Source organism: Thamnophis elegans, chromosome 6 (genome assembly GCF_009769535.1).
Source record: "Thamnophis elegans isolate rThaEle1 chromosome 6, rThaEle1.pri, whole genome shotgun sequence".
NCBI classification, from domain to species: Eukaryota; Metazoa; Chordata; class Lepidosauria; order Squamata; family Colubridae; genus Thamnophis; species Thamnophis elegans.
In genome coordinates this window covers 29,943,990-29,957,242 of record NC_045546.1, presented here as the reverse complement: position 1 = coordinate 29,957,242, position 13,253 = coordinate 29,943,990, and the positions used below count along the sequence as shown (strand labels likewise).

Genomic DNA, 13,253 nt, shown 5'->3' with positions numbered 1-13,253 from the left:
TTGCTAGGTTGGCTTAAAGAGGCCTTGAATATAATTTCATAATCAGTTTTTCTGCTAGCACTTGCTACAGGACCTAACCATCTAGACTGTGGTCATATTTCTTATTAGTGCAACCTACCGGTAATAATGTAACCACAGAAAAACATATTTTTTTCGTTATTCATATGCATCAAAGCCAAAAATTCACTTTTGTGTTTTCCCATGGCATAATTAGCATTATATTTTTTAGAAAGATATTCAATTGAAACTGGAAATTACTTCTATCTTCTTGATAGCAAGTACGGTATATTGAAACTAATCACCTTATGGTGTTCAAAATAAAAAAAATGTTTACACTATTTATAATTCTATTAGAATCCATAGAAATAGTTGGACACCTATACCCTGACCAAAAATTAATGTACAGTTTTTTAATTTTTGTTCTGGAAGTAAAGAACTCCAATCATTACATTTTCATCTTTAAAGTTTTCATTTTGCATGGTATGAATGTACATATGGTGTTTATAAACTGTCTTTTAACATTTAGATATTTTATTCATTTTTCCACATGGTACAAGTAGACACATATCACTGTTGAAAAGATAACAGTCAAATGACATAACTCTATATCAAAGGAACTCAAACTACTGCAGATTTCACTGGTGGTATGGTAAGCAGCTAAGAGTATATCAAAATATGCATATCTGTTTTTCATAAAACAGAAGAAAACAGTTTTGTTCTCAAGATACAAGTATAGTTGTGAAAATTAATTACTGAATAATTAATTGATGCTTTTGCCAAAGTTGTGATTTTTCCAATAAGTAACTTTTAGTCCTTGATTTTATCTGCCCTTTCTCTTCTAAAATGTTGTATATCAGTATGCCTGAAAGAGAATTTTTTCTTGAAAAAGAATTGAAAAGATTTTAAAAAATCCTAAGACACTTGTTCATCCTGTCCTAATTTAAGACAGCATTCTAGCCACTAGAAGATTAAGTAGTTTGATCTTCAGAATGTTACTGTAATTGAAATTCTTTTGATAAAAATATCCTTTTGTCTTTTAAAGGTTGAATTACTGCTTGTCACTAGCTGAACAGTATACTCTTCAAACATTACTTTAGTCACAGAAAAACTCAACAAGAATAATATCATAGAACACTTATAAATACAGCCACAAGTGTTAGCCAAGGCATATTGCTATCATGCAACTATGCTTCATTCCCTCTGAAAGAGATGTAGTTGTCTTACAAATACTGTTCCAATCCTTTTCTAAGCTTTTAAATACTTTGGGATTCTTTGCAATAAAAAGTGATGGAACACTTTGTGCATGTTTCATGTTACATTTAGTGCAAATTTATGCTGATAATCAGTGTAATTTTTTCTTGCCTATCTGCAGTATATAATTTTGGTGAATCTAGAACAGTGGTGTCACATGACGTATAGGAACATTTTTTCCCCTTTGCTAAGTCGGGTGTGGGCATGACCAGCGTGTGATACATCCGGCCCATGGGCTGAGAGTTTGACAGCCCTGATCTAGACCATTGTTTCTCAAAGTTAGCAACTTTAAGGTTGTGCACATTTCAGCATCAGGAATTCCACAGCTAGCCAGTAGAATCTCGCATCTATAGTACTGAATTAGAAAAAAAAAATTCTTATCATCTCTACAATAATGAAATAAAATTACTTGCTAACTATACCCACACATCTGGAGGATTGAGAGAGGGGGAGATAAATAATCTTCAGAAAGGCTGAGAAGTCAATCGGTATTAAAACATGGAAATGAATACCCATGGATCCAAAGCCTAATGATAATACAGCAATAAATGTTTCAGTAATGTTTCCAGATAAGTAGCTCTGACAGTGACAGCATTTTGCTGAATCAGCATTGAAGAGCCATTCTAACGACATATATTTGAATGTGTGAATCTGGAAAAATGAATGAAACAAGAGTAGCTGTAAGCAATGTATATATAAATATGAAAACTGGATATTCCATAAGGAAGACAAGTGGAGGGAAATAAGAAAAGTATTGGAAAATGCTTTATTTGCTTTATTTGCTGGTTTCAGACACAAATTAGATTCTAAAGGTACCTATTAGAGCCATGATGAGAAATGTTTTACATAACAATAGACATTTTCTAAATTGTAAAAATATACGAATCTTGCTGCTGTCATGGAACATTTCAAAAGAAAACGGCTTTCTTTTTATACACAAAATGGAATGAGATAGAAGATAAACAGGTAGTCAGTTAACAACTGCCCTGTTTAGCAACCATTCAGACTTATAATGGCACTGAAAAAGCAGTTTAACAACTGGTCTTTAAATGTATGAGATCACAAGCTCCCTACAGTCACATGACTGCAATTCAGGTGCTTTGCATTAAAGACAGTTGCAGTGTCCCAATGTCCATGGTCATATGGTCACCATTTGCAAGCTTCAGAGTCACTTTCTAAGCATCAAAGTCAAAGGAGAAGCCGGCATGAAGTTGCAAGCCGTGGTTTTGTGATGTCACACTTAAAGACTACATGTGATTGCAATGGAACAGGCATCTTAATTCTGGTCACACAATGTTTTGCAGGTCGGAATTGCGGTTATTAAATGAGGACTTAATGCACATAATAACATAATTTCACCCACATAATCTTTGCCAGGAGATGGGGGTTCTGCTGAGAAATTTTTTTAAAAAAGCAATTTAAAGGAAGATTTGGAACAATTCATTGGAATAATGGCTGGAGATAATTATGAATCAAGGATTAACCCAATTTACAGTGTGACAGTTCAGAAGCAGTCAATACATTTGAATCAAGTTATAACCAGTCATAACTGGTTAATTCTTGTAATAAGGTACAGTAAATTGTCAGCAGCCTTCTCCTGATTTTGGTGCCATTCTCTCTCTATTTTTCTCACCCCATCTCTCTCTTGCCTAAACAATGGATGGCAGCTGTTTACAATACTAGTTGTTTAATGAAAAGACAGCGGTATCTATAACTGGAAAAAACAGAGAAATAAAAAAAGGGAAGTTATGCCAAAAGTTTTCCTAGTGAGGAAAATTTATCTTCCTTTGTCCACTTTGGTTTTGCCAGCTTAAATGGATACCTGCCATGGTTTAGAAAGCACACCATTTTATTTTAAAGGTTATTTATTAAAAAGAAAAAAGAAAACTTTTGGCAACCTTAAGAAAAAGGGAAATTCCTGCCAGGCACATTTTTTCCTGTTTTGCTTAAACCCCTATTTAAAATAACCACTTAAGCTTTGTGCTCACAGTTTACCGCTTCAATAGAACACCTAAAAGAAATTATAACCTTCTGATATACAGCGGGGTATCTTTTCTTTACCATGTAATATGCACAGGCAGGAGAAATTGCACTATGCATGGCAGTTTGCTAAGGCAAAAATTTATTGTAAGATTGTTTCTTTGAATATGTGATTAAGCCTTCTTGTTTTCTGCATAACACATCTAATGATGAAGGATGTGCACGATACCCATGTTTTAGTGAACTCCTAGACATGTACCCTGACGTACACTATGAAATTCAATGCCTTAAGGCCTCAGCGATGTAATTCCCCTGTAATCTGCACTGACATTATTTTGCCAGCAGCATAACCCCACGCTAGCTCAGGAACTTAGCACACATAATAGTAAATCCTAGAACATGCAGAGAGGAAAATAAAACTAAATAATATGCCTATGGGGGTGTTGTATTAGATGCCTTTATTACTCCATTTGATAGCACTAGTTATTAAAGCATCTGAGAATCTTCTGAACATGATGAAAACTCAGAGGAGTTTCAGAAGCAGTCTACGATAAAGAAAAGTAGAGTTTGCTTTCCAAAACAATAGAAGAAACAGCTATTAAAATCACACATAACATGAGAACTGCAAACAAAAAGAGCAAAATGTTTCTAACTACGTATACCTATCCAAGGTGACATAATATGCAAGTAGGCTGCAACCTACAGATATGAACACCAGAGAAAAGTCAACTGTTAAAACAATATAGATCTAATCTTTATGTAAAAGTTAGGAGAGTTTTATTACACAGTACGATGAAATCTATTCAAGTATAGAATTAAAAAAAATATCTTTCTTTTCAATTTTAGGCAGTATAATTTTAAAAACTGCGGAAAGCTTATGTTTCTTTCCTCCAAATTCTGACTGTTGTGGAATAAAACTACAAACTAGCTACCTAGTTATCAATCTGATTATTGTAACATCCAAGAAATTTTATAGTTGTATAAAATGTAATAATGATATTAATTAACATATAGATGACAATGATAATAATGTTGCAATGGAGTTGAGCTAGATGGTTTGATTCTCATGTATAGCATCATAATATTGTGAGTGGGGTATTGATGCTCTACATAAAGTGCTATTACAGTAAGCATAATGGCAGCTAGCCAACCAACAGCTGCTTCATATAATTAAAAAAGTGCAGCTTTCCCTCCCACCAGAACAAATTAATTCTCTTTGACCCCCTCCTAAAAATTGGCAGAATGCTTTCTCCTGATTTGCCCCTGAAATGGAGATGTGAACTGGGAAAAGACATTTTGCAATAGTTGTAACAGTGAAATCTGAAAAGTTTATACACTCCACCATGAAGACCATAAGAAAAAGCTTAGCTGTATATTTATGGGAAATTAGGTTGTGAAACAGATGGGAATTCATTTAGTAATGATGCCAGGGCATGGCAAATCAAGTCTTTTCTGGTAAAGAAAAGACTGGGCTTCAGCTGGCTAATGCAACTTCCTAGGGAAAAAAAAAACAAAAAACCCCTAACATGACAATAGACAAGCCCTTAGAAACTGTGGCTCTTTGACCAAACGGTTACATAGAATTAGATGCAGAATTGGAAAAGATATTGGCTGTGACATCATCTAGTTTTTTCTGAACGTAAGACTCGGAAAGCAGAATATAGCCAGTGTCTCTATGAGAGTTGGCTATGCAGTTGTTTCTTACGTACCACGAAAGAGTATGTCTATATGGTGATTATATTCCTGAAGTCATGCAGCTACAAGACTTTTAAAAAATCAAGAAGAATATTCAAACCTAGGAATCCCCCGGCTCCAAAAAAATATTCAAAAATGACAAAATTGTTCAGAACATATTATTTTTTCCCCTCGTATATGGGCCTCAATGACCAATCATCTGGACTGGTATAACTAGATTAGAATAGACAATCTTTTATTTTCCTTGCAACCTGACTGCAGTTACCAAGTTGTAATTCTAAGGAGATTTTGCTACATACATTATATGTATGTATATACACATACACACACACACACACACACACACACACACACAAATACATATACATATGCACACACACACAAACATATATACACACAGATACACACAGATACACACACACATATACACAAAGACACACACATACACATATACTGTCTGTGTATGTATGTATATGCGCACATATAAATATACACACACACACACATATTGTACGCACAGATACAGACACCCCCACTCAGAGGTGGGTTGCTCCCGGTTCAGCCCAGATCAGCTGAACCGGTAGTAATGGTGGTGGGAGGCTCCGCTCACCTGTCTGGATGCTTCTGCACATGCGCAGAAGGATTGCGTGCACCCATAGTAAAAACATTGGCAACCCATCTCTGCACACATTGTATATACATATATATTTCCTAGGTTTTTCTTGCAAATACAAGACCACTTTTTTCAGAGGAACTGAATGTTGACCAACTACTTGCAATAGGAATTAACTGAGCAGCTTATGGCCCAAGCTTGAGGTCCTCGGCAGAGAGAGTGAATAGTTCAAACTCACTTTTGATTTTCATGGGACTAGAATTCACAATCTTCTGCTTCTAGCCCTGTGTCTTAATCACTAAACCAACTAGGTCCCAAATATAATGTTTAAATATTACATTTTAAAAATGTAATATTTTACTTTTTTTGGTTTTACACATCTTGGGTTTCGTCCTATTATACTTTATGTATATAATTTACATCCTTTTGTTTTTACAAACAAAATTACAAGTATTATGTGATTACATGAACATTTTCTATGGAAAAATATTTTTAATAATGTTTTAACATTTCATCAATGAATTCTCAAGCATGCCATTTTAATGCATGGTAGGCCTTCAAGCAGCCAGGTTGAAACTTTTTCCAGCTTTGTTTTCTATTTAAATGGAGATACTGGAATTTTTGAGCCAAGATTTTTCTAGTACTGTATTCTGAATTATTTCAATTTTTGAAGATTATAGATTTCTATTTTAAAAAATGCTATTTGTTTTTTTAAAAAATATTAAGCTATTTTTACTACTAAGTAAAAGTAATATGTATATTCACTGCTTATTTTAAACCTATAAATGTACTACATAAATGTAGCTTTTAATATCAGCGATGCAACTAATTAATGGTTAGATATATGTTTTAATTAAATAATTGCAATTTTATGGCTGTTTTAACTATTAAAAACTCTATATATGTGTGTGCCAGCATATACATGCACATACACATACATAGATTTGTGGATGCACAAATACACAGTTCCAGGGGCTGCAAAGATGAAGAAAGGGCGGAGTGAAAAGAATTCCGTAAGTCTCTTCTCACTGGGAGTTTTCCTCCTCAATGCCCCCTTTTCCAGCTGCTTTTCTTCATGAAGAGGAAAATACATAGCAGCTATAAAGCCTATATATGATATTCTTTCAGAATAACATATGTGAATCATTCATATCATCTCACTAGGAAAAAGAACAGAAGGGATAAAGTTTTGAAAAAAAAATGAAATCCTCCTGTACTGTTCCCGTGGAAGTCTCATTTATAAATGGTTTCCCACCGCCCCGCCTCGCTCTATTCCCAGAGGTTGCATTCACTGGAGAGTTTCTTTTATGCTTGGCTGGACAATCAGGTCTTCAGAACATAATGTAAATGCTGAGAACACAGGCATGAAAAGTTGCCAGACAAAGAGTTGAAGTGAAGGATTAATATTTTCTCTTTTTTCCAACTCCTTGTAGCAGCACACTCTTGTCTCTTTACAAGCACCTTGTTAGCTACTGCCAAGGCTGACACCCACTGGTGACAGCAGGAAAGCCCACCAAGGCAAGCTAAAGTTAACCTAAACAGTATTGATTGTTCTGTCGCTAGCAATGAATATAAGGCAAAGTTTCTCAGCTCTGTGAAAGCTGTTAAAATGTTCAGCCTCTAGTGTGATATGAAAAACCGAGAAAGAGAGAGAGAGAAAATACTTCGCCACTAACAGCATCCGCATACTAACTTCTAAATCCACAGCACTCACCACAATGATTGTAGTTCCTGTTCCAAGTGATGACGAAGGAACCTTTCTGCCTCCGGAGAGTGACAAGGCTTGGCTGTGATGCCTGCCTGAGCTTTTTGAGTTCACAAGGATCCACAGGGAGTGCCGGGAGGGGGGAACCCTTTAGGGAGGAAAGAGGTGGGAAGGAAAATCACTGGAGCCTCCTAACGATCAAACTTTTACTAACTAAAAGGAAACGTCTTATAAATAAACAGAAAGAAAAACAAAACAAAAAAAATCCACCCCATCCTGCCATAAGAATGTAAATTATTGCCTCTTCATGGAGCATTTTACACAATGGCAGAGAAACGGGAGAGAGAGAAGGGGGGGGGGAGAGAGAGAGAACTATAAAAAGAAAAAAAATGTTCAGAAGTTCATGCAGTTTTCAAGTAGAAAAGCAAACAGCTCAAATTCAGCATAATCACAGCCTACAAAATTAAATTTCTTCAGCACTAATAATCACCTAAATGCTATATTTGAGGTTTACTGGGGATAGTATTCTAAGCCTTAAGCAGCTATGAATTTAAAGTCTAAAGGACAGACTTAGTCTAAAGACTGAATGTAATGATCTTGTACAGACATTCACTCTTAGCTCTACTTTTGAACAGAACCACTGAACAATCAGCACAAATCTTAGTGTACCAATTTCTCTAGACATAACCAGAGAAGGCTTCTAGTTAATTATTTTTAAAGCTTCACCCTCGATTTCAAATCATGCAAAGAAGGTATAGAAATAAGTTAATGGACAGAGATATAGAGAATGTAGGGCAAGATACATGTCCAAACCAGGATAATGGGAAATCAGGAATCTTCTCTATAGGATTCCTACTAAGGGAGCTTGTAATCAGAAGGAATATTTAGCAGCCCTTACAACTTTGATTTTCATAGATAGCGAGCAGGTATAACAGGATGAAAGTCCATAAGAACTTGTGTAATCTCATAGTTTCCATAGCTGTTGGCCTTAGCCTGGCTATTTAATTTTTCAGCCAGCCTGGCAGCCAAATACTGATCTAATTCTAAGCCATGGCAAAATTGCTGACCCCTCTGTTATCTGTCAACAAAAGACATACTATGCTTGTCCCAAAGAGAAAAACACTGATTTTGACATGCCAACTTGCATAAAAAATGAAGTATTTAGAAAACGTCTGAAAGTGCCAAAGGAAGTACCACAGTACATAGTTACTATAAACTCATTTCCAAGTTACTTGCTGCATAGGTGTCAATCTGTCTGTACAGACAAGAATTGTTTAAAAATCCCTACAGCAGGAACCAAAACTTTGGTTCAAATCAACTAAAGAAATGGTATTGATAGAGCACATTTGAATAGAAAAATGTAGAAATTTAAAGAAAATGAAACAAGGTTTTAAGATTTCTGCAGAAAGAGCATAAACAAATCAACTTGAAAAGTAAAAAAAATCTGAGCGGCAGTAATGGAAAATCTAATTGCAATAGATTCTGTCAGACTTATTAATTGTACACAAAAGCATGTGGCTCCTATGTGCTGTACAATCCCAAATTTCTCAACCTCCCAAGCGGTTATTGTAATGTTCTTATTGGCATCAGGCTACTAAGCCAACTGTACAGAATAACTTGACCTGAACAAGTTCAGTGTAAATTTATTTACACACACTTGATTATTTGTCCAACGAAAAATGTATCACCCTCTTAATTCTATTTCTGAATAGCTGTCATCTCACAATGTCATTATTTTTAACATTGTCTACAGAAAACAATAAAACTTCTCTGTGTAGGCTAAGAGATGCAAAATGGACTCAAACTTGTACCTCTGCTAGTTCTGACAATTCCAATTCACCTTCTTAGGTCTGGATTACTTCCTTTTTCCTGCTTCCTTCTTTTCCTTGGCTATCTAAAATCTATACAAATATGGATGAATATGGATACCAAAAGAGCCCTATCCTATCATTCATATACTAATCGTGATGAATATATTTTAGTACTTGTATTACTTATATATGGATACCAAAAGAGCCCTACCCTATCATTCATATACTAATCGTGATGAATATATTTTAGTACTTGTATTACTTATATTTGTTACATTTATATTCTGCCCTTCCTTCAGTTCAAGACAAGTTGTATATCATTCCTTCTTCTATACATTCCCTGCATAATAGCTTGGTTGGACTGAAACAGAGTAATTAGCTCAAAGTCAGTGAATGAGCTTCCATGACTGAGGATGCACTTGAACCTAAGCATTCCTACTTCTAGTCCAACGCCTTCAACACATGGCTTTTTATAGAGCTCTTATAAATTATCACCATGCTAACAAGTACAAAATGTATGGGTACAAGTATAAAATGTTTTCCCTTTTTTTATACTGCTTTAATATTTGACTTAATGTACTGATATTTATTCTTTGTTATTTGAAGGCAACAATTATGTAGCGTGTGATTCCAAACATATGCAGTGTACACTCGGACGTGTAGGTTAAGATCAGTGAATAGATCAGAATTATTCATTAAAAGATGTTTCATTTTGCTGCTTTCAATAATGTTGATCTTTTTTTCTACTCCTAAAATACTAGGGGCTGGCATGGTGACCTCCTCCAAAAGACTAACTATGAGTAACTGATTTAGGATGATTACATCTTATAAATATATTACCTTGATTCACACATTAAACTAAGGCACTGTTTGCTTCCCTATGTTGCATTGAGTAAACTACAATTAGCTGAGAGTTCTATGCCAAAATCAAATAGGCTACAATCTGGCTTATTGAAATATGTGAACTCAACCACTGAATAAGAAATATCCTTTGGAAGCAGTAATCAGCAGAAGTTTTTTCCAAGCGTATGAAAAAGCAGATGGGATCATCAGAGAAATTGAAGGCAGGTTCAGAAATGAAGATGTCCTTGAGGAAAGTTAAAGAGCTTCCAAAGTTAGCAAATAAAGAGGATGGGGCGGTGGGGGAATATGACCTAAAAAAACATCCTTGTAAGAATGGGTAGGAACTGTAGGAAAAACGCATTTCACCATGCTAGATGTATAATACAAGTAATGCCATTCCTTCTGGCATCATCTATGTTGCTGTGGGCATGGCTGCAACTCGCAATGCAATAAGAGACAAGAGGACTATCATGCTCCTCCAGTGTTCTGAATTTCCCAGATGTGCCCTTCTCTAAAAGTTTTAATTTGGCAAAGCAGCTTTTAAGTTTGTCTCTGAACAGGTCAAAAATAACTTGGGATGCAGAATCTCATATTTCATTGTGTCCTGATGGTGCCACTAAATATTTCATCTATCTTTAAAACAGCAGGGTGCTATAAAGGCCCCATATTTTCCTTCTCTCTGACATTGCTTACAGATCGATTCTGGGAATTTGTTCCTCAGCATTAGACCAGTTTGTTCATACTTAATAAAGCAAAAGTAATCAAATAGCCACCTTCAATGCTTGCTTGTTCTCGTGATATGTCCTGAGAGATTCATTTTGGAAACTTTTTTTAACGGCTTGCACTTAGAACCAAAAGAATAGTTCTTAACTATCAGAAATTGTCTGATACATTTAGAGCTGAGACTGGAAACTTTCAATGGCAAAGATATGTACTGAAAAAGGAAGAGTTGAAGCAATGATACTGATAGAATGCAAGAAGATGGCAGTCAGAATTTACAAGTCAATGTTTGTTTTTAATAAAAATATGTGATAGGGCACATTGCATTAGTTCATATACCTGTTTTATTCGGGTTTGTAAACATCTCAGCAAGACTATTCTGTCATTTACTTGGTCACTCTTTTGGAATTAATAGGTGATTGTCTGAATTGTAATTTAATGCATTCCAAAAGTTTAAAATATGTTTATCATGCTACTTTAAGTATTAATAGTACTTTCCCTTTCACACAGTGATTAATGAATGACTCTCCCTCCTTCATAAATATGGTGTTGTAAGGATGATACAAGTTAACACAAAAAAGACTGCCATTTACTCTATCCTTTTCTCCATACAATTCTACAAGCAGGATAATACTAAGTCACATTTTTTTATATTGTTGTGAAACTTGTTTTGGCTGAGAGATGGCTCAAGTAAAGTCTAAGATGAAGGATTATAAAATTAATGGTTTAATCAATATATGAAGTCCATGTCTAAAATAACTATATTAGCCAATCCAACTTCTGAACATGACAAAAATATATTAATGGATACCGTGTTTCTCTGAAAATAAGACAGGGTCTTATTTTCTTTTGATCCCCGAAATAAGTGCTTGGCACGGTTGCTAGGGTTGCATGAGCAGCCATTAGATAAGGATGTAGGGTACATAGGCCATGTTCCCCCTCCCTTTCCTACCCTCTGGCCTCGCCTCCTCACCTCGTATTGTTTGCGTGGCAAGCAACCGGAGGAAATGGTGGGGACTGGCTGCACATGCATTTAAATATTTTTGGGAGGAATTATTTTAGCGCATGCACTCAAAAACCTGATTGGGCTTATTATCCGGGGAGGTCTTATTTTGGGGAAACAGGGTATACCTGTTACGAAGTTATACCTGTTAGGAAGTTACATGAAGTAAGTGTTATATTGAGGTCTGTTGTATCTATTACTATCAAACTTAACATTTAACAGGACAAAACGTGGAAGTTTTCAAGTAAACTTTTTTTAATTTCACTATAACCTACTGAAAAAGTGTATGAATATACGTATTTGCATAAATAGAATAAGATATTCAAAATAGAAAACAAGTAGTAAAACATATATTACAAATTAATTAAATTTTATTAATCACATTATTGTTATAATTGGATAATTTCAAATATTTGCAGTCTTATTAAAACATGCCTTTTCTTTTGATAATTTTTTCAGCTCCCTGAATAGTTGAAACCATTCAAAGATATTCCTAAATGCAACTTTACAAATCCTAATTGATATTCTTTGTCCCAAAATCTGGAGTGAATTTGAGGGTCATTCACTGTGCATCAGAAGATGCAAATCTACACTCAAATCCAAAGAAGATATTATGATAAAAAATAATTAAAAGAAACATTATTTTTTCCTACCTAAAAGAATAAAATAAACAAAGGAATATGCTTCTTGGATTCCTTCCTCCAACCTCTTACACATAAAACTAAGTCATTTATTCCCCTTTCCCCAACCACTCCTATTTTGGAACAGTTGAAAATGAAATTTTATTCCACTGAGCTTTTCTATTCAAAAACCAAGTTTTCTGCTGTGACCATCTATACTTACCCTGTCTATTCTTCTATCCAGCAACAGGCCTTTTCAATCTGCCTTCCTAGGGTCTGCATTTGATTACAGTATTCACATTCTATTTAGATTCTTTTGTACTATGCCCTGTGGTGCTAGTATGAAAGGTGTTATTTATAAAATGTAATTGTGTTGTATTGCAATTTGGTTCAATGAGGACAAGTAATATAAAATACTTAATTTATTTAATAATTCCTTGGATTTATTAAATCACGATCTTTACAAGATTAGTGCTGGGAGGTAGGAGGAGGTTATTAACTAATAAACAGGCTTAAGACAACCCCCACTAGTCAACAAAATATATATTATTTAAACAATTTCACACCAAAGAGCCAAGATGTGCATCCAACAAAATCATTTCAATGTTTTTTTTTAAATATAACTTTGTGTATTACAATTATATTTTGAATAAAATTAATAAGCTTGTTACTAGTGACAAATAAGTGATATAAACTTACATGTTTTGGGTCCCATGGTATGTGGAAAAAAAGCTACACTTCCCCATTTGTTATGTAGATCACGCATATCTCTTTTTCTAGCTGCAGATTTACTGTGAAATAGTTATTGGCATGAATGCATACCCTCTTATGAAAAAATATAATGGATGAAACAATACAACATATATTTTGTATAAAAATATATAGTTAGCATTGAAGCCAAAAGAGGAGACATTGTTGATAACTATTCTGAAAGGTATTAGACTGAAAAACTCCCAGAATTGGGGTAAGAATGACTGACACTAGACAGAATTTTAAGGACCAAACATTACAA

The 13,253-nt window shown here is 34.7% G+C and overlaps 1 protein-coding gene across 4 annotated transcripts in view; it reads right to left on the bottom strand.

The window, feature by feature from the left end:
• The window catches only part of ZBTB20 (zinc finger and BTB domain containing 20), a 501,160-nt gene that overhangs the window by 212,104 nt on the left and 275,803 nt on the right, over window positions 1–13,253 (bottom strand). Inside the window, exon 1 of one of the 4 annotated variants that reach the window (XM_032219992.1) lies at window positions 7,254–7,378. The exons of the other annotated variants lie outside the window; for them this stretch is intronic. The gene's annotated coding sequence lies outside the window, so the exon portion shown is untranslated. Of the gene's footprint in view, window positions 1–7,253; window positions 7,379–13,253 lie in introns of those variants that run through there. 4 annotated transcript variants of the gene reach the window in all.